The sequence below is a fragment of the Electrophorus electricus genome, chromosome 13, assembly GCF_041902795.1.
Source record: "Electrophorus electricus isolate QZ-2024a chromosome 13, ASM4190279v1, whole genome shotgun sequence".
Classification (NCBI taxonomy): domain Eukaryota; kingdom Metazoa; phylum Chordata; class Actinopteri; order Gymnotiformes; family Gymnotidae; genus Electrophorus; species Electrophorus electricus.
Genome location: NC_137509.1, coordinates 18,298,231 through 18,321,724, shown reverse-complemented (window position 1 = coordinate 18,321,724; position 23,494 = coordinate 18,298,231). Strand labels below are relative to the sequence as shown.

Here is a 23,494-nt window from a genome sequence, read left to right as displayed (position 1 = left end):
AACTTACAGCATCTGCTATTCCCAGGTGCTAACAGATAGTTTGAGTTAATTATTCACTGCACTTCAAATTTGAACATGATAGCTTGAACATAAATTAAAGGGATGCAATACAATCTTACAGCACCTGCTATTCCCTGGTACTAAAATATTTCTTTTTAATCTGTCCACTTCACATACAAGCTTGTCAGTTGCAGATTAAAGTAAAGTGATGCAACAAAAACTTACAGCATCTGCTATTCCCAGGTGCTAACAGATAGATTTTTTAATTAATCACTGCATTTCACATCTTAGCATGTCATCTTGACAGTAAATTAAAGTGATGCAAGAGAAGCTTACAGCATCTCATAGTCCAAGGTGCTAACAGATAGTTTTTTGATGAATCACTGCACTTCACATTCAGGCATGTGAGTTGGAGGGTAAATGAAAGTGATGCAAAAAAAACTTACAGCATCTGCTATTGCCAGGTGCTAACAGATAGTTTTTTTTATTAATCACTGCACTTCACATTTGAGCATGTCAGCTTGAAAGTAAATTAAAGTGATGCAAGAAAGGCTTACAGCACCCGGTATTCCTAGGTAGGGTCCCACCTCAGTACTATCCATGCCCAAACTTGCTTACCTTCCAAGGTCAAATGAGATTGGGCATTCTCAAGCTGGTGTGGCCGTAAGCCTTAAACACTTACTCAAATTGCCTAATCATAGCAAATATGATCAAAGACCAATCTGACAATTTTTTTTATTAATCCCTGCAATTGACATTCTAGAATGTTATCTTGAATGTAAATTAAATGATGCAATAAAAGCTTACAACATCTGGTATACGGAGGCACTAACAGACAGTTTTTTGATGAATCACTGCACTTCACATTCAGGCATGTGAGTTGGAGAGTAAATGAAAATGATGCAAAAAAAACTTACAGCATCTGCTATTCCCAGGTGCTAACAGATAGTTTGAGTTAATTATTCACTGCACTTCAAATTTGAACATGATAGCTTGAACATAAATTAAAGGGATGCAATACAATCTTACAGCACCTGCTATTCCCTGGTACTAAAATATTTCTATTTAATCTGTACACTTCACATACAAGCTTGTCAGTTGCAGATTAAAGTAAAGCGATGCAACAAAAACTTACAGCATTTGCTATTCCCAGGTGCTAACAGATAGTTTTTTTAATTAATCACTGCACTTCACATCCTAGCATGTCATCTTGAAAGTAAATTAAAGTGATGCAAGAGAAGCTTACAGCATCTCGTAGTCCAAGGTGCTAACAGATAGATTTTTGAGGAATCACTGCACTTCACATTCAGGCATGTGAGTTGGAGAGTAAATGAAAGTGATGCAAAAAAAACTTACAGCATCTGCTATTCCCAGGTGCTAACAGATAGTTTTTTTTATTAATCATTGCACTTCACATTTGAGCATGTCAGCTTGAAAGTAAATTAAAGTGATGCAAGAAAAGCTTACAGCACCTGGTATACATAGGTAGGGTCCCACCTCAGTACTATCCAGGCCCAAAGTTGCTTAGCTTCCAAGGTCAGATGAGATTGGGCGTTCTCAAGCTGGTATGGCCGTAAGCCTTAAACACTTACTCAAATTGCCTAATCATAGCAAATATGATCAAAGACCAATCTGACAATTTTTTTTATTAATCCCTGCACTTGACATTCTAGAATGTTATCTTGAATGTAATTAAATGATGCAATAAAAGCTTACAATACGGAGCTGGTATACGGAGGCACTAATTATTCACTGCACTTCAAATTTGAACATGATAGCTTGAACATAAATTAAAGGGATGCAAACAATCTTACAGCACCTGCTATTCCCTGGTACTAAAATTTTTCTATTTAATCTGTACACTTCACATACAAGCTTGTCAGTTGCAGATTAAAGTAAAGTGATGCAACAAAAACTTACAGCATCTGCTATTCCCAGGTGCTAACAGATAGTTTTTTTAATTAATCACTGCATTTCACATCCTAGCATGTCATCTTGACAGTAAATTAAAGTGATGCAAGAGAAGCTTACAGTATCTCGTAGTCCAAGGTGCTAACATATAGTTTTTTGATGAATCACTGCACTTCACATTCAGGCATGTGAGTTGGAGAGTAAATGAAAGTGATGCAAAAAAAACTTACAGCATCTGCTATTCCCAGGTGGTAACAGATAGTTTGAGTTAATTATTCACTGCACTTCAAATTTGAACATGATAGCTTGAACATAAATTAAAGGGATGCAATACAATCTTACAGCACCTGGTATTCCTAGGTAGGGTCCCACCTCAGTACTATCCAGGCCCAAACTTGCTTAGCTTCCAAGGTCAGATGAGATTGGGCGTTCTCAAGCTGGTGTGGCGATAAACCTTAAACACTTACTCAAATTGCCTAATCATAGCAAATATGATCAAAGACCAATCTGACAATTTTTTTTTATTAATCCCTGCACTTGACATTCTAGAATGTTATCTTGAATGTAATTAAATGATGCAATAAAAGCTTACAATACGGAGCTGGTATACGGAGGCACTAATTATTCACTGCACTTCAAATTTGAACATGATAGCTTGAACATAAATTAAAGGGATGCAAACAATCTTACAGCACCTGCTATTCCCTGGTACTAAAATATTTCTATTTAATCTGTACACTTCACATACAAGCTTGTCAGTTGCAGATTAAAGTAAAGTGATGCAACAAAAACTTACAGCATCTGCTATTCCCAGGTGCTAACAGATAGTTTTTTTAATTAATCACTGCATTTCACATCCTAGCATGTCATCTTGACAGTAAATTAAAGTGATGCAAGAGAAGCTTACAGCATCTCGTAGTCCAAGGTGCTAACATATAGTTTTTTGATGAATCACTGCACTTCACATTCAGGCATGTGAGTTGGAGAGTAAATGAAAGTGATGCAAAAAAAACTTACAGCATCTGCTATTCCCAGGTGCTAACAGATAGTTTGAGTTAATTATTCACTGCACTTCAAATTTGAACATGATAGCTTGAACATAAATTAAAGGGATGCAATACAATCTTACAGCACCTGGTATTCCTAGGTAGGGTCCCACCTCAGTACTATCCAGGCCCAAACTTGCTTAGCTTCCAAGGTCAGATGAGATTGGGCGTTCTCAAGCTGGTGTGGCCGTAAACCTTAAACACTTACTCAAATTGCCTAATCATAGCAAATATGATCAAAGACCAATCTGACAATTTTTTTTATTAATCCCTGCACTTGACATTCTAGAATGTTATCTTGAATGTAATTAAATGATGCAATAAAAGCTTACAATACGGAGCTGGTATACGGAGGCACTAATTATTCACTGCACTTCAAATTTGAACATGATAGCTTGAACATAAATTAAAGGGATGCAAACAATCTTACAGCACCTGCTATTCCCTGGTACTAAAATATTTGTATTTAATCTGTACACTTCACATACAAGCTTGTCAGTTGCAGATTAAAGTAAAGTGATGCAACAAAAACTTACAGCATCTGCTATTCCCAGGTGCTAACAGATAGTTTTTTTAATTAATCACTGCATTTCACATCCTAGCATGTCATCTTGACAGTAAATTAAAGTGATGCAAGAGAAGCTTACAGCATCTCGTAGTCCAAGGTGCTAACATATAGTTTTTTGATGAATCAATGCACTTCACATTCAGGCATGTGAGTTGGAGAGTAAATGAAAGTGATGCAAAAAAAACTTACAGCATCTGCTATTCCCAGGTGCTAACAGATAGTTTGAGTTAATTATTCACTGCACTTCAAATTTGAACATGATAGCTTGAACATAAATTAAAGGGATGCAATACAATCTTACAGCACCTGGTATTCCTAGGTAGGGTCCCACCTCAGTACTATCCAGGCCCAAACTTGCTTAGCTTCCAAGGTCAGATGAGATTGGGCGTTCTCAAGCTGGTGTGGCCGTAAACCTTAAACACTTACTCAAATTGCCTAATCATAGCAAATATGATCAAAGACCAATCTGACAATTTTTTTTATTAATCCCTGCACTTGACATTCTAGAATGTTATCTTGAATGTAATTAAATGATGCAATAAAAGCTTACAATACGGAGCTGGTATACGGAGGCACTAATTATTCACTGCACTTCAAATTTGAACATGATAGCTTGAACATAAATTAAAGGGATGCAAACAATCTTACAGCACCTGCTATTCCCTGGTACTAAAATATTTCTATTTAATCTGTACACTTCACATACAAGATTGTCAGTTGCAGATTAAAGTAAAGTGATGCAACAAAAACTTACAGCATCTGCTATTCCCAGGTGCTAACAGATAGTTTTTTTAATTAATCACTGCATTTCACATCCTAGCATGTCATCTTGACAGTAAATTAAAGTGATGCAAGAGAAGCTTACAGCATCTCGTAGTCCAAGGTGCTAACATATAGTTTTTTGATGAATCACTGCACTTCACATTCAGGCATGTGAGTTGGAGAGTAAATGAAAGTGATGCAAAAAAAACTTACAGCATCTGCTATTCCCAGGTGCTAACAGATAGTTTGAGTTAATTATTCACTGCACTTCAAATTTGAACATGATAGCTTGAACATAAATTAAAGGGATGCAATACAATCTTACAGCACCTGCTATTCCCTGGTACTAAAATATTTCTTTTTAATCTGTCCACTTCACATACAAGCTTGTCAGTTGCAGATTAAAGTAAAGTGATGCAACAAAAACTTACAGCTTCTGCTATTCCCAGGTGCTAACAGATAGTTTTTTTAATTAATCACTGCATTTCACATCTTAGCATGTCATCTTGACAGTAAATTAAAGTGATGCAAGAGAAGCTTACAGCATCTCATAGTCCAAGGTGCTAACAGATAGTTTTTTGATGAATCACTGCACTTCACATTCAGGCATGTGAGTTGGAGGGTAAATGAAAGTGATGCAAAAAAAACTTACAGCATCTGCTATTGCCAGGTGCTAACAGATAGTTTTTTTTATTAATCACTGCACTTCACATTTGAGCATGTCAGCTTGAAAGTAAATTAAAGTGATGCAAGAAAGGCTTACAGCACCTGGTATTCCTAGGTAGGGTCCCACCTCAGTACTATCCAGACCCAAACTTGCTTAGCTTCCAAGGTCAAATGAGATTGGGCATTCTCAAGCTGGTGTGGCCGTAAGCCTTAAACACTTACTCAAATTGCCTAATCATAGCAAATATGATCAAAGACCAATCTGACAATTTTTTTTATTAATCCCTGCAATTGACATTCTAGAATGTTATCTTGAATGTAAATTAAATGATGCAATAAAAGCTTACAACATCTGGTATACGGAGGCACTAACAGACAGTTTTTTGATGAATCACTGCACTTCACATTCAGGCATGTGAGTTGGAGAGTAAATGAAAATGATGCAAAAAAAACTTACAGCATCTGCTATTCCCAGGTGCTAACAGATAGTTTGAGTTAATTATTCACTGCACTTCAAATTTGAACATGATAGCTTGAACATAAATTAAAGGGATGCAATACAATCTTACAGCACCTGCTATTCCCTGGTACTAAAATATTTCTATTTAATCTGTACACTTCACATACAAGCTTGTCAGTTGCAGATTAAAGTAAAGCGATGCAACAAAAACTTACAGCATTTGCTATTCCCAGGTGCTAACAGATAGTTTTTTTAATTAATCACTGCACTTCACATCCTAGCATGTCATCTTGAAAGTAAATTAAAGTGATGCAAGAGAAGCTTACAGCATCTCGTAGTCCAAGGTGCTAACAGATAGATTTTTGAGGAATCACTGCACTTCACATTCAGGCATGTGAGTTGGAGAGTAAATGAAAGTGATGCAAAAAAAACTTACAGCATCTGCTATTCCCAGGTGCTAACAGATAGTTTGAGTTAATTATTCACTGCACTTCAAATTTGAACATGATAGCTTGAACATAAATTAAAGGGATGCAATACAATCTTACAGCACCTGGTATTCCTAGGTAGGGTCCCACCTCAGTACTATCCAGGCCCAAACTTGCTTAGCTTCCAAGGTCAGATGAGATTGGGCGTTCTCAAGATGGTGTGGCCGTAAACCTTAAACACTTACTCAAATTGCCTAATCATAGCAAATATGATCAAAGACCAATCTGACAATTTTTTTTATTAATCCCTGCACTTGACATTCTAGAATGTTATCTTGAATGTAATTAAATGATGCAATAAAAGCTTACAATACGGAGCTGGTATACGGAGGCACTAATTATTCACTGCACTTCAAATTTGAACATGATAGCTTGAACATAAATTAAAGGGATGCAAACAATCTTACAGCACCTGCTATTCCCTGGTACTAAAATATTTCTATTTAATCTGTACACTTCACATACAAGATTGTCAGTTGCAGATTAAAGTAAAGTGATGCAACAAAAACTTACAGCATCTGCTATTCCCAGGTGCTAACAGATAGTTTTTTTAATTAATCACTGCATTTCACATCCTAGCATGTCATCTTGACAGTAAATTAAAGTGATGCAAGAGAAGCTTACAGCATCTCGTAGTCCAAGGTGCTAACATATAGTTTTTTGATGAATCACTGCACTTCACATTCAGGCATGTGAGTTGGAGAGTAAATGAAAGTGATGCAAAAAAAACTTACAGCATCTGCTATTCCCAGGTGCTAACAGATAGTTTGAGTTAATTATTCACTGCACTTCAAATTTGAACATGATAGCTTGAACATAAATTAAAGGGATGCAATACAATCTTACAGCACCTGCTATTCCCTGGTACTAAAATATTTCTTTTTAATCTGTCCACTTCACATACAAGCTTGTCAGTTGCAGATTAAAGTAAAGTGATGCAACAAAAACTTACAGCTTCTGCTATTCCCAGGTGCTAACAGATAGTTTTTTTAATTAATCACTGCATTTCACATCTTAGCATGTCATCTTGACAGTAAATTAAAGTGATGCAAGAGAAGCTTACAGCATCTCATAGTCCAAGGTGCTAACAGATAGTTTTTTGATGAATCACTGCACTTCACATTCAGGCATGTGAGTTGGAGGGTAAATGAAAGTGATGCAAAAAAAACTTACAGCATCTGCTATTGCCAGGTGCTAACAGATAGTTTTTTTTATTAATCACTGCACTTCACATTTGAGCATGTCAGCTTGAAAGTAAATTAAAGTGATGCAAGAAAGGCTTACAGCACCTGGTATTCCTAGGTAGGGTCCCACCTCAGTACTATCCAGGCCCAAACTTGCTTAGCTTCCAAGGTCAAATGAGATTGGGCATTCTCAAGCTGGTGTGGCCGTAAGCCTTAAACACTTACTCAAATTGCCTAATCATAGCAAATATGATCAAAGACCAATCTGACAATTTTTTTTATTAATCCCTGCAATTGACATTCTAGAATGTTATCTTGAATGTAAATTAAATGATGCAATAAAAGCTTACAACATCTGGTATACGGAGGCACTAACAGACAGTTTTTTGATGAATCACTGCACTTCACATTCAGGCATGTGAGTTGGAGAGTAAATGAAAATGATGCAAAAAAAACTTACAGCATCTGCTATTCCCAGGTGCTAACAGATAGTTTGAGTTAATTATTCACTGCACTTCAAATTTGAACATGATAGCTTGAACATAAATTAAAGGGATGCAATACAATCTTACAGCACCTGCTATTCCCTGGTACTAAAATATTTCTATTTAATCTGTACACTTCACATACAAGCTTGTCAGTTGCAGATTAAAGTAAAGCGATGCAACAAAAACTTACAGCATTTGCTATTCCCAGGTGCTAACAGATAGTTTTTTTAATTAATCACTGCACTTCACATCCTAGCATGTCATCTTGAAAGTAAATTAAAGTGATGCAAGAGAAGCTTACAGCATCTCGTAGTCCAAGGTGCTAACAGATAGATTTTTGAGGAATCACTGCACTTCACATTCAGGCATGTGAGTTGGAGAGTAAATGAAAGTGATGCAAAAAAAACTTACAGCATCTGCTATTCCCAGGTGCTAACAGATAGTTTTTTTTATTAATCACTGCACTTCACATTTGAGCATGTCAGCTTGAAAGTAAATTAAAGTGATGCAAGAAAAGCTTACAGCACCTGGTATTCCTAGGTAGGGTCCCACCTCAGTACTATTCAGGCCCAAACTTGCTTAGCTTCCAAGGTCAGATGAGATTGGGCGTTCTCAAGCTGGTGTGGCCGTAAGCCTTAAACACTTACTCAAATTGCCTAATCATAGCAAATATGATCAAAGACCAATCTGACAATTTTTTTTATTAATCCCTGCACTTGACATTCTAGAATGTTATCTTGAATGTAATTAAATGATGCAATAAAAGCTTACAATATGGAGCTGGTATACGGAGGCACTAATTATTCACTGTACTTCAAATTTGAACATGATAGCTTGAACATAAATTAAAGGGATGCAAACAATCTTACAGCACCTGCTATTCCCTGGTACTAAAATATTTCTATTTAATCTGTACACTTCACATACAAGCTTGTCAGTTGCAGATTAAAGTAAAGTGATGCAACAAAAACTTACAGCATCTGCTATTCCCAGGTGCTAACAGATAGTTTTTTTAATTAATCACTGCATTTCACATCCTAGCATGTCATCTTGACAGTTAATTAAAGTGATGCAAGAGAAGCTTACAGCATCTCGTAGTCCAATGTGCTAACATATAGTTTTTTGATGAATCACTGCACTTCACATTCAGGCATGTGAGTTGGAGAGTAAATGAAAGTGATGCAAAAAAAACTTACAGCATCTGCTATTCCCAGGTGCTAACAGATAGTTTGAGTTAATTATTCACTGCACTTCAAATTTGAACATGATAGCTTTAACATAAATTAAAGGGATGCAATACAATCTTACAGCACCTGCTATTCCCTGGTACTAAAATATTTCTATTTAATCTGTACACTTCACATACAAGCTTGTCAGTTGCAGATTAAAGTAAAGTGATGCAACAAAAACTTACAGCATCTGCTATTCCCAGGTGCTAACAGATAGTTTTTTTAATTAATCACTGCATTTCACATCCTAGCATGTCATCTTGACAGTAAATTAAAGTGATGCAAGAGAAGCTTACAGCATCTCGTAGTCCAAGGTGCTAACATATAGTTTTTTGATGAATCACTGCACTTCACATTCAGGCATGTGAGTTGGAGAGTAAATGAAAGTGATGCAAAAAAAATTTACAGCATCTGCTATTCCCAGGTGCTAACAGATAGTTTGAGTTAATTATTCACTGCACTTCAAATTTGAACATGATAGCTTGAACATAAATTAAAGGGATGCAATACAATCTTACAGCACCTGCTATTCCCTGGTACTAAAATATTTCTATTTAATCTGTCCACTTCACATACAAGCTTGTCAGTTGCAGATTAAAGTAAAGTGATGCAACAAAAACCTACAGCATCTGCTATTCCCAGGTGCTAACAGATAGTTTTTTTAATTAATCACTGCATTTCACATCTTAGCATGTCATCTTGACAGTAAATTAAAGTGATGCAAGAGAAGCTTACAGCATCTCATAGTCCAAGGTGCTAACAGATAGTTTTTTGATGAATCACTGCACTTCACATTCAGGCATGTGAGTTGGAGGGTAAATGAAAGTGATGCAAAAAAAACTTACAGCATCTGCTATTGCCAGGTGCTAACAGATAGTTTTTTTTTATTAATCACTGCACTTCACATTTGAGCATGTCAGCTTGAAAGTAAATTAAAGTGATGCAAGAAAGGCTTACAGCACCTGGTATTCCTAGGTAGGGTCCCACCTCAGTACTATCCTGGCCCAAACTTGCTTAGCTTCCAAGGTCAAATGAGATTGGGCATTCTCAAGCTGGTGTGGCCGTAAGCCTTAAACACGTACTCAAATTGCCTAATCATAGGAAATATGATCAAAGACCAATCTGACAATTTTTTTTATTAATCCCTGCAATTGACATTCTAGAATGTTATCTTGAATGTAAATTAAATGATGCAATAAAAGCTTACAACATCTGGTATACGGAGGCACTAACAGACAGTTTTTTGATGAATCACTGCACTTCACATTCAGGCATGTGAGTTGGAGAGTAAATGAAAATGATGCAAAAAAAACTTACAGCATCTGCTATTCCCAGGTGCTAACAGATAGTTTGAGTTAATTATTCACTGCACTTCAAATTTGAACATGATAGCTTGAACATAAATTAAAGGGATGCAAACAATCTTACAGCACCTGCTATTCCCTGGTACTAAAATATTTCTATTTAATCTGTACACTTCACATACAAGCTTGTCAGTTGCAGATTAAAGTAAAGTGATGCAACAAAAACTTACAGCATCTGCTATTCCCAGGTGCTAACAGATAGTTTTTTTAATTAATCACTGCATTTCACATCCTAGCATGTCATCTTGACAGTAAATTAAAGTGATGCAAGAGAAGCTTACAGCATCTCGTAGTCCAAGGTGCTAACAGATAGATTTTTGAGGAATCACTGCACTTCACATTCAGGCATGTGAGTTGGAGAGTAAATGAAAGTGATGCAAAAAAAACTTACAGCATCTGCTATTCCCAGGTGCTAACAGATAGTTTTTTTTATTAATCACTGCACTTCACATTTGAGCATGTCAGCTTGAAAGTAAATTAAAGTGATGCAAGAAAAGCTTACAGCACCTGGTATTCCTAGGTAGGGTCCCACCTCAGTACTATTCAGGCCCAAACTTGCTTAGCTTCCAAGGTCAGATGAGATTGGGCGTTCTCAAGCTGGTGTGGCCGTAAGCCTTAAACACTTACTCAAATTGCCTAATCATAGCAAATATGATCAAAGACCAATCTGACAATTTTTTTTATTAATCCCTGCACTTGACATTCTAGAATGTTATCTTGAATGTAATTAAATGATGCAATAAAAGCTTACAATATGGAGCTGGTATACGGAGGCACTAATTATTCACTGTACTTCAAATTTGAACATGATAGCTTGAACATAAATTAAAGGGATGCAAACAATCTTACAGCACCTGCTATTCCCTGGTACTAAAATATTTCTATTTAATCTGTACACTTCACATACAAGCTTGTCAGTTGCAGATTAAAGTAAAGTGATGCAACAAAAACTTACAGCATCTGCTATTCCCAGGTGCTAACAGATAGTTTTTTTAATTAATCACTGCATTTCACATCCTAGCATGTCATCTTGACAGTTAATTAAAGTGATGCAAGAGAAGCTTACAGCATCTCGTAGTCCAATGTGCTAACATATAGTTTTTTGATGAATCACTGCACTTCACATTCAGGCATGTGAGTTGGAGAGTAAATGAAAGTGATGCAAAAAAAACTTACAGCATCTGCTATTCCCAGGTGCTAACAGATAGTTTGAGTTAATTATTCACTGCACTTCAAATTTGAACATGATAGCTTTAACATAAATTAAAGGGATGCAATACAATCTTACAGCACCTGCTATTCCCTGGTACTAAAATATTTCTATTTAATCTGTACACTTCACATACAAGCTTGTCAGTTGCAGATTAAAGTAAAGTGATGCAACAAAAACTTACAGCATCTGCTATTCCCAGGTGCTAACAGATAGTTTTTTTAATTAATCACTGCATTTCACATCCTAGCATGTCATCTTGACAGTAAATTAAAGTGATGCAAGAGAAGCTTACAGCATCTCGTAGTCCAAGGTGCTAACATATAGTTTTTTGATGAATCACTGCACTTCACATTCAGGCATGTGAGTTGGAGAGTAAATGAAAGTGATGCAAAAAAAATTTACAGCATCTGCTATTCCCAGGTGCTAACAGATAGTTTGAGTTAATTATTCACTGCACTTCAAATTTGAACATGATAGCTTGAACATAAATTAAAGGGATGCAATACAATCTTACAGCACCTGCTATTCCCTGGTACTAAAATATTTCTATTTAATCTGTCCACTTCACATACAAGCTTGTCAGTTGCAGATTAAAGTAAAGTGATGCAACAAAAACCTACAGCATCTGCTATTCCCAGGTGCTAACAGATAGTTTTTTTAATTAATCACTGCATTTCACATCTTAGCATGTCATCTTGACAGTAAATTAAAGTGATGCAAGAGAAGCTTACAGCATCTCATAGTCCAAGGTGCTAACAGATAGTTTTTTGATGAATCACTGCACTTCACATTCAGGCATGTGAGTTGGAGGGTAAATGAAAGTGATGCAAAAAAAACTTACAGCATCTGCTATTGCCAGGTGCTAACAGATAGTTTTTTTTTATTAATCACTGCACTTCACATTTGAGCATGTCAGCTTGAAAGTAAATTAAAGTGATGCAAGAAAGGCTTACAGCACCTGGTATTCCTAGGTAGGGTCCCACCTCAGTACTATCCTGGCCCAAACTTGCTTAGCTTCCAAGGTCAAATGAGATTGGGCATTCTCAAGCTGGTGTGGCCGTAAGCCTTAAACACGTACTCAAATTGCCTAATCATAGGAAATATGATCAAAGACCAATCTGACAATTTTTTTTATTAATCCCTGCAATTGACATTCTAGAATGTTATCTTGAATGTAAATTAAATGATGCAATAAAAGCTTACAACATCTGGTATACGGAGGCACTAACAGACAGTTTTTTGATGAATCACTGCACTTCACATTCAGGCATGTGAGTTGGAGAGTAAATGAAAATGATGCAAAAAAAACTTACAGCATCTGCTATTCCCAGGTGCTAACAGATAGTTTGAGTTAATTATTCACTGCACTTCAAATTTGAACATGATAGCTTGAACATAAATTAAAGGGATGCAAACAATCTTACAGCACCTGCTATTCCCTGGTACTAAAATATTTCTATTTAATCTGTACACTTCACATACAAGCTTGTCAGTTGCAGATTAAAGTAAAGTGATGCAACAAAAACTTACAGCATCTGCTATTCCCAGGTGCTAACAGATAGTTTTTTTAATTAATCACTGCATTTCACATCCTAGCATGTCATCTTGACAGTAAATTAAAGTGATGCAAGAGAAGCTTACAGCATCTCGTAGTCCAAGGTGCTAACAGATAGATTTTTGAGGAATCACTGCACTTCACATTCAGGCATGTGAGTTGGAGAGTAAATGAAAGTGATGCAAAAAAAACTTACAGCATCTGCTATTCCCAGGTGCTAACAGATAGTTTGAGTTAATTATTCACTGCACTTCAAATTTGAACATGATAGCTTGAACATAAATTAAAGGGATGCAATACAATCTTACAGCACCTGCTATTCCCTGGTACTAAAATATTTCTATTTAATCTGTACACTTCACATACAAGCTTGTCAGTTGCAGATTAAAGTAAAGTGATGCAACAAAAACTTACAGCATCTGCTATTCCCAGGTGCTAACAGATAGTTTTTTTAATTAATCACTGCATTTCACATCCTAGCATGTCATCTTGACAGTAAATTAAAGTGATGCAAGAGAAGCTTACAGCATCTCGTAGTCCAAGGTGCTAACATATAGTTTTTTGATGAATCACTGCACTTCACATTCAGGCATGTGAGTTGGAGAGTAAATGAAAGTGATGCAAAAAAAACTTACAGCATCTGCTATTCCCAGGTGCTAACAGATAGTTTGAGTTAATTATTCACTGCACTTCAAATTAGAACATGATAGCTTGAACATAAATTAAAGGGATGCAATACAATCTTACAGCACCTGCTATTCCCTGGTACTAAAATATTTCTATTTAATCTGTACACTTCACATACAAGCTTGTCAGTTGCAGATTAAAGTAAAGTGATGCAACAAAAACTTACAGCATTTGCTATTCCCAGGTGCTAACAGATAGTTTTTTTAATTAATCACTGCACTTCACATCCTAGCATGTCATCTTGAAAGTAAATTAAAGTGATGCAAGAGAAGCTTACAGCATCTCGTAGTCCAAGGTGCTAACAGATAGATTTTTGAGGAATCACTGCACTTCACATTCAGGCATGTGAGTTGGAGAATAAATGAAAGTGATGCAAAAAAAACTTACAGCATCTGCTATTCCCAGGTGCTAACAGATAGTTTTTTTTATTAATCACTGCACTTCACATTTGAGCATGTCAGCTTGAAAGTAAATTAAAGTGATGCAAGAAAAGCTTACAGCACCTGGTATTCCTAGGTAGGGTCCCACCTCAGTACTATTCAGGCCCAAACTTGCTTAGCTTCCAAGGTCAGATGAGATTGGGCGTTCTCAAGCTGGTGTGGCCGTAAGCCTTAAACACTTACTCAAATTGCCTAATCATAGCAAATATGATCAAAGACCAATCTGACAATTTTTTTTATTAATCCCTGCACTTGACATTCTAGAATGTTATGTTGAATGTAATTAAATGATGCAATAAAAGCTTACAATACGGAGCTGGTATACGGAGGCACTAATTATTCACTGTACTTCAAATTTGAACATGATAGCTTGAACATAAATTAAAGGTATGCAAACAATCTTACAGCACCTGCTATTCCCTGGTACTAAAATATTTCTATTTAATCTGTACACTTCACATACAAGCTTGTCAGTTGCAGATTAAAGTAAAGTGATGCAACAAAAACTTACAGCATCTGCTATTCCCAGGTGCTAACAGATAGTTTTTTTAATTAATCACTGCATTTCACATCCTAGCATGTCATCTTGACAGTAAATTAAAGTGATGCAAGAGAAGCTTACAGCATCTCGTAGTCCAAGGTGCTAACATATAGTTTTTTGATGAATCACTGCACTTCACATTCAGGCATGTGAGTTGGAGAGTAAATGAAAGTGATGCAAAAAAAACTTACAGCATCTGCTATTCCCAGGTGCTAACAGATAGTTTGAGTTAATTATTCACTGCACTTCAAATTAGAACATGATAGCTTGAACATAAATTAAAGGGATGCAATACAATCTTACAGCACCTGCTATTCCCTGGTACTAAAATATTTCTATTTAATCTGTACACTTCACATACAAGCTTGTCAGTTGCAGATTAAAGTAAAGTGATGCAACAAAAACTTACAGCATTTGCTATTCCCAGGTGCTAACAGATAGTTTTTTTAATTAATCACTGCACTTCACATCCTAGCATGTCATCTTGAAAGTAAATTAAAGTGATGCAAGAGAAGCTTACAGCATCTCGTAGTCCAAGGTGCTAACAGATAGATTTTTGAGGAATCACTGCACTTCACATTCAGGCATGTGAGTTGGAGAATAAATGAAAGTGATGCAAAAAAAACTTACAGCATCTGCTATTCCCAGGTGCTAACAGATAGTTTTTTTTATTAATCACTGCACTTCACATTTGAGCATGTCAGCTTGAAAGTAAATTAAAGTGATGCAAGAAAAGCTTACAGCACCTGGTATTCCTAGGTAGGGTCCCACCTCAGTACTATTCAGGCCCAAACTTGCTTAGCTTCCAAGGTCAGATGAGATTGGGCGTTCTCAAGCTGGTGTGGCCGTAAGCCTTAAACACTTACTCAAATTGCCTAATCATAGCAAATATGATCAAAGACCAATCTGACAATTTTTTTTATTAATCCCTGCACTTGACATTCTAGAATGTTATCTTGAATGTAATTAAATGATGCAATAAAAGCTTACAATACGGAGCTGGTATACGGAGGCACTAATTATTCACTGTACTTCAAATTTGAACATGATAGCTTGAACATAAATTAAAGGTATGCAAACAATCTTACAGCACCTGCTATTCCCTGGTACTAAAATATTTCTATTTAATCTGTACACTTCACATACAAGCTTGTCAGTTGCAGATTAAAGTAAAGTGATGCAACAAAAACTTACAGCATCTGCTATTCCCAGGTGCTAACAGATAGTTTTTTTAATTAATCACTGCATTTCACATCCTAGCATGTCATCTTGACAGTAAATTAAAGTGATGCAAGAGAAGCTTACAGCATCTCGTAGTCCAAGGTGCTAACATATAGTTTTTTGATGAATCACTGCACTTCACATTCAGGCATGTGAGTTGGAGAGTAAATGAAAGTGATGCAAAAAAAACTTACAGCATCTGCTATTCCCAGGTGCTAACAGATAGTTTGAGTTAATTATTCACTGCACTTCAAATTAGAACATGATAGCTTGAACATAAATTAAAGGGATGCAATACAATCTTACAGCACCTGCTATTCCCTGGTACTAAAATATTTCTATTTAATCTGTACACTTCACATACAAGCTTGTCAGTTGCAGATTAAAGTAAAGTGATGCAACAAAAACTTACAGCATTTGCTATTCCCAGGTGCTAACAGATAGTTTTTTTAATTAATCACTGCACTTCACATCCTAGCATGTCATCTTGAAAGTAAATTAAAGTGATGCAAGAGAAGCTTACAGCATCTCGTAGTCCAAGGTGCTAACAGATAGATTTTTGAGGAATCACTGCACTTCACATTCAGGCATGTGAGTTGGAGAATAAATGAAAGTGATGCAAAAAAAACTTACAGCATCTGCTATTCCCAGGTGCTAACAGATAGTTTTTTTTATTAATCACTGCACTTCACATTTGAGCATGTCAGCTTGAAAGTAAATTAAAGTGATGCAAGAAAAGCTTACAGCACCTGGTATTCCTAGGTAGGGTCCCACCTCAGTACTATTCAGGCCCAAACTTGCTTAGCTTCCAAGGTCAGATGAGATTGGGCGTTCTCAAGCTGGTGTGGCCGTAAGCCTTAAACACTTACTCAAATTGCCTAATCATAGCAAATATGATCAAAGACCAATCTGACAATTTTTTTTATTAATCCCTGCACTTGACATTCTAGAATGTTATCTTGAATGTAATTAAATGATGCAATAAAAGCTTACAATACGGAGCTGGTATACGGAGGCACTAATTATTCACTGTACTTCAAATTTGAACATGATAGCTTGAACATAAATTAAAGGTATGCAAACAATCTTACAGCACCTGCTATTCCCTGGTACTAAAATATTTCTATTTAATCTGTACACTTCACATACAAGCTTGTCAGTTGCAGATTAAAGTAAAGTGATGCAACAAAAACTTACAGCATCTGCTATTCCCAGGTGCTAACAGATAGTTTTTTTAATTAATCACTGCATTTCACATCCTAGCATGTCATCTTGACAGTTAATTAAAGTGATGCAAGAGAAGCTTACAGCATCTCGTAGTCCAATGTGCTAACATATAGTTTTTTGATGAATCACTGCACTTCACATTCAGGCATGTGAGTTGGAGAGTAAATGAAAGTGATGCAAAAAAAACTTACAGCATCTGCTATTCCCAGGTGCTAACAGATAGTTTGAGTTAATTATTCACTGCACTTCAAATTTGAACATGATAGCTTGAACATAAATTAAAGGGATGCAATACAATCTTACAGCACCTGCTATTCCCTGGTACTAAAATATTTCTATTTAATCTGTACACTTCACATACAAGCTTGTCAGTTGCAGATTAAAGTAAAGTGATGCAACAAAAACTTACAGCATCTGCTATTCCCAGGTGCTAACAGATAGTTTTTTTAATTAATCACTGCATTTCACATCCTAGCATGTCATCTTGACAGTAAATTAAAGTGATGCAAGAGAAGCTTACAGCATCTCGTAGTCCAAGGTGCTAACATATAGTTTTTTGATGAATCACTGCACTTCACATTCAGGCATGTGAGTTGGAGAGTAAATGAAAGTGATGCAAAAAAAACTTACAGCATCTGCTATTCCCAGGTGCTAACAGATAGTTTGAGTTAATTATTCACTGCACTTCAAATTTGAACATGATAGCTTGAACATAAATTAAAGGGATGCAATACAATCTTACAGCACCTGGTATTCCTAGGTAGGGTCCCACCTCAGTACTATCCAGGCCCAAACTTGCTTAGCTTCCAAGGTCAGATGAGATTGGGCGTTCTCAAGCTGGTGTGGCGGTAAACCTTAAACACTTACTCAAATTGCCTAATCATAGCAAATATGATCAAAGACCAATCTGACAATTTTTTTTATTAATCCCTGCACTTGACATTCTAGAATGTTATCTTGAATGTAATTAAATGATGCAATAAAAGCTTACAATACGGAGCTGGTATACGGAGGCACTAATTATTCACTGCACTTCAAATTTGAACATGATAGCTTGAACATAAATTAAAGGGATGCAAACAATCTTACAGCACCTGCTATTCCCTGGTACTAAAATATTTCTATTTAATCTGTACACTTCACATACAAGCTTGTCAGTTGCAGATTAAAGTAAAGTGATGCAACAAAAACTTACAGCATCTGCTATTCCCAGGTGCTAACAGATAGTTTTTTTAATTAATCACTGCATTTCACATCCTAGCATGTCATCTTGACAGTAAATTAAAGTGATGCAAGAGAAGCTTACAGCATCTCGTAGTCCAAGGTGCTAACATATAGTTTTTTGATGAATCACTGCACTTCACATTCAGGCATGTGAGTTGGAGAGTAAATGAAAGTGATGCAAAAAAAACTTACAGCATCTGCTATTCCCAGGTGCTAACAGATAGTTTGAGTTAATTATTCACTGCACTTCAAATTTGAACATGATAGCTTGAACCTAAATTAAAGGGATGCAATACAATCTTACAGCACCTGGTATTCCTAGGTAGGGTCCCACCTCAGTACTATCCAGGCCCAAACTTGCTTAGCTTCCAAGGTCAGATGAGATTGGGCGTTCTCAAGCTGGTGTGGCCGTAAACCTTAAACACTTACTCAAATTGCCTAATCATAGCAAATATGATCAAAGACCAATCTGACAATTTTTTTTATTAATCCCTGCACTTGACATTCTAGAATGTTATCTTGAATGTAATTAAATGATGCAATAAAAGCTTACAATACGGAGCTGGTATACGGAGGCACTAATTATTCACTGCACTTCAAATTTGAACATGATAGCTTGAACATAAATTAAAGGGATGCAAACAATCTTACAGCACCTGCTATTCCCTGGTACTAAAATATTTCTATTTAATCTGTACACTTCACATACAAGCTTGTCAGTTGCAGATTAAAGTAAAGTGATGCAACAAAAACTTACAGCATCTGCTATTCCCAGGTGCTAACAGATAGTTTTTTTAATTAATCACTGCATTTCACATCCTAGCATGTCATCTTGACAGTAAATTAAAGTGATGCAAGAGAAGCTTACAGCATCTCGTAGTCCAAGGTGCTAACATATAGTTTTTTGATGAATCACTGCACTTCACATTCAGGCATGTGAGTTGGAGAGTAAATGAAAGTGATGCAAAAAAAACTTACAGCATCTGCTATTCCCAGGTGCTAACAGATAGTTTGAGTTAATTATTCACTGCACTTCAAATTTGAACATGATAGCTTGAACATAAATTAAAGGGATGCAATACAATCTTACAGCACCTGGTATTCCTAGGTAGGGTCCCACCTCAGTACTATCCAGGCCCAAACTTGCTTAGCTTCCAAGGTCAGATGAGATTGGGCGTTCTCAAGCTGGTGTGGCCGTAAACCTTAAACACTTACTCAAATTGCCTAATCATAGCAAATATGATCAAAGACCAATCTGACAATTTTTTTTATTAATCCCTGCACTTGACATTCTAGAATGTTATCGTGAATGTAATTAAATGATGCAATAAAAGCTTACAATACGGAGCTGGTATACGGAGGCACTAATTATTCACTGCACTTCAAATTTGAACATGATAGCTTGAACATAAATTAAAGGGATGCAATACAATCTTACAGCACCTGCTATTCCCTGGTACTAAAATATTTCTATTTAATCTGTACACTTCACATACAAGCTTGTCAGTTGCAGATTAAAGTAAAGCGATGCAACAAAAACTTACAGCATTTGCTATTCCCAGGTGCTAACAGATAGTTTTTTTAATTAATCACTGCACTTCACATCCTAGCATGTCATCTTGAAAGTAAATTAAAGTGATGCAAGAGAAGCTTACAGCATCTCGTAGTCCAAGGTGCTAACAGATAGATTTTTGAGGAATCACTGCACTTCACATTCAGGCATGTGAGTTGGAGAGTAAATGAAAGTGATGCAAAAAAAACTTACAGCATCTGCTATTCCCAGGTGCTAACAGATAGTTTTTTTTATTAATCACTGCACTTCACATTTGAGCATGTCAGCTTGAAAGTAAATTAAAGTGATGCAAGAAAAGCTTACAGCACCTGGTATTCCTAGGTAGGGTCCCACCTCAGTACTATTCAGGCCCAAACTTGCTTAGCTTCCAAGGTCAGATGAGATTGGGCGTTCTCAAGCTGGTGTGGCCGTAAGCCTTAAACACTTACTCAAATTGCCTAATCATAGCAAATATGATCAAAGACCAATCTGACAATTTTTTTTATTAATCCCTGCACTTGACATTCTAGAATGTTATCTTGAATGTAATTAAATGATGCAATAAAAGCTTACAATATGGAGCTGGTATACGGAGGCACTAATTATTCACTGTACTTCAAATTTGAACATGATAGCTTGAACATAAATTAAAGGGATGCAAACAATCTTACAGCACCTGCTATTCCCTGGTACTAAAATATTTCTATTTAATCTGTACACTTCACATACAAGCTTGTCAGTTGCAGATTAAAGTAAAGTGATGCAACAAAAACTTACAGCATCTGCTATTCCCAGGTGCTAACAGATAGTTTTTTTAATTAATCACTGCATTTCACATCCTAGCATGTCATCTTGACAGTTAATTAAAGTGATGCAAGAGAAGCTTACAGCATCTCGTAGTCCAATGTGCTAACATATAGTTTTTTGATGAATCACTGAACTTCACATTCAGGCATGTGAGTTGGAGAGTAAATGAAAGTGATGCAAAAAAAACTTACAGCATCTGCTATTCCCAGGTGCTAACAGATAGTTTGAGTTAATTATTCACTGCACTTCAAATTTGAACATGATAGCTTTAACATAAATTAAAGGGATGCAATACAATCTTACAGCACCTGCTATTCCCTGGTACTAAAATATTTCTATTTAATCTGTAAACTTCACATACAAGCTTGTCAGTTGCAGATTAAAGTAAAGTGATGCAACAAAAACTTACAGCATCTGCTATTCCCAGGTGCTAACAGATAGTTTTTTTAATTAATCACTGCATTTCACATCCTAGCATGTCATCTTGACAGTAAATTAAAGTGATGCAAGAGAAGCTTACAGCATCTCGTAGTCCAAGGTGCTAACATATAGTTTTTTGATGAATCACTGCACTTCACATTCAGGCATGTGAGTTGGAGAGTAAATGAAAGTGATGCAAAAAAAACTTACAGCATCTGCTATTCCCAGGTGCTATCAGATAGTTTGAGTTAATTATTCACTGCACTTCAAATTTGAACATGATAGCTTGAACATAAATTAAAGGGATGCAATACAATCTTACAGCACCTGCTATTCCCTGGTACTAAAATATTTCTATTTAATCTGTCCACTTCACATACAAGCTTGTCAGTTGCAGATTAAAGTAAAGTGATGCAACAAAAACCTACAGCATCTGCTATTCCCAGGTGCTAACAGATAGTTTTTTTAATTAATCACTGCATTTCACATCTTAGCATGTCATCTTGACAGTAAATTAAAGTGGTGCAAGAGAAGCTTACAGCATCTCATAGTCCAAGGTGCTAACAGATAGTTTTTTGATGAATCACTGCACTTCACATTCAGGCATGTGAGTTGGAGGGTAAATGAAAGTGATGCAAAAAAAACTTACAGCATCTGCTATTGCCAGGTGCTAACAGATAGTTTTTTTTATTAATCACTGCACTTCACATTTGAGCATGTCAGCTTGAAAGTAAATTAAAGTGATGCAAGAAAGGCTTACAGCACCTGGTATTCCTAGGTAGGGTCCCACCTCAGTACTATCCAGGCCCAAACTTGCTTAGCTTCCACGGTCAAATGAGATTGGGCATTCTCAAGCTGGTGTGGCCGTAAGCCTTAAACACGTACTCAAATTGCCTAATCATAGCAAATATGATCAAAGACCAATCTGACAATTTTTTTTATTAATCCCTGCAATTGACATTCTAGAATGTTATCTTGAATGTAAATTAAATGATGCAATAAAAGCTTACAACATCTGGTATACGGAGGCACTAACAGACAGTTTTTTGATGAATCACTGCACTTCACATTCAGGCATGTGAGTTGGAGAGTAAATGAAAATGATGCAAAAAAAACTTACAGCATCTGCTATTCCCAGGTGCTAACAGATAGTTTGAGTTAATTATTCACTGCACTTCAAATTTGAACATGATAGCTTGAACATAAATTAAAGGGATGCAAACAATCTTACAGCACCTGCTATTCCCTGGTACTAAAATATTTCTATTTAATCTGTACACTTCACATACAAGCTTGTCAGTTGCAGATTAAAGTAAAGTGATGCAACAAAAACTTACAGCATCTGCTATTCCCAGGTGCTAACAGATAGTTTTTTTAATTAATCACTGCATTTCACATCCTAGCATGTCATCTTGACAGTAAATTAAAGTGATGCAAGAGAAGCTTACAGCATCTCGTAGTCCAAGGTGCTAACAGATAGATTTTTGAGGAATCACTGCACTTCACATTCAGGCATGTGAGTTGGAGAGTAAATGAAAGTGATGCAAAAAAAACTTACAGCATCTGCTATTCCCAGGTGCTAACAGATAGTTTGAGTTAATTATTCACTGCACTTCAAATTTGAACATGATAGCTTGAACATAAATTAAAGGGATGCAATACAATCTTACAGCACCTGCTATTCCCTGGTACTAAAATATTTCTATTTAATCTGTACACTTCACATACAAGCTTGTCAGTTGCAGATTAAAGTAAAGTGATGCAACAAAAACTTACAGCATCTGCTATTCCCAGGTGCTAACAGATAGTTTTTTTAATTAATCACTGCATTTCACATCCTAGCATGTCATCTTGACAGTAAATTAAAGTGATGCAAGAGAAGCTTACAGCATCTCGTAGTCCAAGGTGCTAACATATAGTTTTTTGATGAATCACTGCACTTCACATTCAGGCATGTGAGTTGGAGAGTAAATGAAAGTGATGCAAAAAAAACTTACAGCATCTGCTATTCCCAGGTGCTAACAGATAGTTTGAGTTAATTATTCACTGCACTTCAAATTAGAACATGATAGCTTGAACATAAATTAAAGGGATGCAATACAATCTTACAGCACCTGCTATTCCCTGGTACTAAAATATTTCTATTTAATCTGTACACTTCACATACAAGCTTGTCAGTTGCAGATTAAAGTAAAGTGATGCAACAAAAATTTACAGCATTTGCTATTCCCAGGTGCTAACAGATAGTTTTTTTAATTAATCACTGCACTTCACATCCTAGCATGTCATCTTGAAAGTAAATTAAAGTGATGCAAGAGAAGCTTACAGCATCTCGTAGTCCAAGGTGCTAACAGATAGATTTTTGAGGAATCACTGCACTTCACATTCAGGCATGTGAGTTGGAGAATAAATGAAAGTGATGCAAAAAAAACTTACAGCAT

The 23,494-nt window shown here is 36.2% G+C and overlaps 20 pseudogenes; all 20 read right to left on the bottom strand.

Moving 5' to 3' along the window:
* Window positions 1-550: 550 nt before the first annotated feature.
* LOC145650739 (5S ribosomal RNA) lies at window positions 551-669 on the bottom strand (annotated as a pseudogene).
* A 791-nt stretch (window positions 670-1,460) lies between these two features.
* On the bottom strand, window positions 1,461-1,579 carry LOC145650184 (5S ribosomal RNA; annotated as a pseudogene).
* A 667-nt stretch (window positions 1,580-2,246) lies between these two features.
* LOC145643594 (5S ribosomal RNA) lies at window positions 2,247-2,365 on the bottom strand (annotated as a pseudogene).
* A 668-nt stretch (window positions 2,366-3,033) lies between these two features.
* LOC145648970 (5S ribosomal RNA) lies at window positions 3,034-3,152 on the bottom strand (annotated as a pseudogene).
* Window positions 3,153-3,819: 667 nt separating this feature from the next.
* LOC145648969 (5S ribosomal RNA) lies at window positions 3,820-3,938 on the bottom strand (annotated as a pseudogene).
* A 1,105-nt stretch (window positions 3,939-5,043) lies between these two features.
* Window positions 5,044-5,162, bottom strand: LOC145649269 (5S ribosomal RNA; annotated as a pseudogene).
* A 792-nt stretch (window positions 5,163-5,954) lies between these two features.
* LOC145649688 (5S ribosomal RNA) lies at window positions 5,955-6,073 on the bottom strand (annotated as a pseudogene).
* Window positions 6,074-7,178: 1,105 nt separating this feature from the next.
* LOC145647672 (5S ribosomal RNA) lies at window positions 7,179-7,297 on the bottom strand (annotated as a pseudogene).
* Window positions 7,298-8,088: 791 nt separating this feature from the next.
* On the bottom strand, window positions 8,089-8,207 carry LOC145644814 (5S ribosomal RNA; annotated as a pseudogene).
* Window positions 8,208-9,752: 1,545 nt separating this feature from the next.
* Window positions 9,753-9,871, bottom strand: LOC145647314 (5S ribosomal RNA; annotated as a pseudogene).
* Window positions 9,872-10,661: 790 nt separating this feature from the next.
* Window positions 10,662-10,780, bottom strand: LOC145644803 (5S ribosomal RNA; annotated as a pseudogene).
* Window positions 10,781-12,325: 1,545 nt separating this feature from the next.
* On the bottom strand, window positions 12,326-12,444 carry LOC145647313 (5S ribosomal RNA; annotated as a pseudogene).
* Window positions 12,445-14,112: 1,668 nt separating this feature from the next.
* Window positions 14,113-14,231, bottom strand: LOC145644792 (5S ribosomal RNA; annotated as a pseudogene).
* Window positions 14,232-15,336: 1,105 nt separating this feature from the next.
* Window positions 15,337-15,455, bottom strand: LOC145644781 (5S ribosomal RNA; annotated as a pseudogene).
* Window positions 15,456-16,560: 1,105 nt separating this feature from the next.
* LOC145644770 (5S ribosomal RNA) lies at window positions 16,561-16,679 on the bottom strand (annotated as a pseudogene).
* Window positions 16,680-17,785: 1,106 nt separating this feature from the next.
* LOC145650600 (5S ribosomal RNA) lies at window positions 17,786-17,904 on the bottom strand (annotated as a pseudogene).
* Window positions 17,905-18,571: 667 nt separating this feature from the next.
* Window positions 18,572-18,690, bottom strand: LOC145648968 (5S ribosomal RNA; annotated as a pseudogene).
* Window positions 18,691-19,357: 667 nt separating this feature from the next.
* LOC145648966 (5S ribosomal RNA) lies at window positions 19,358-19,476 on the bottom strand (annotated as a pseudogene).
* Window positions 19,477-20,143: 667 nt separating this feature from the next.
* Window positions 20,144-20,262, bottom strand: LOC145644759 (5S ribosomal RNA; annotated as a pseudogene).
* A 1,544-nt stretch (window positions 20,263-21,806) lies between these two features.
* On the bottom strand, window positions 21,807-21,925 carry LOC145650051 (5S ribosomal RNA; annotated as a pseudogene).
* Window positions 21,926-23,494: the final 1,569 nt, after the last annotated feature.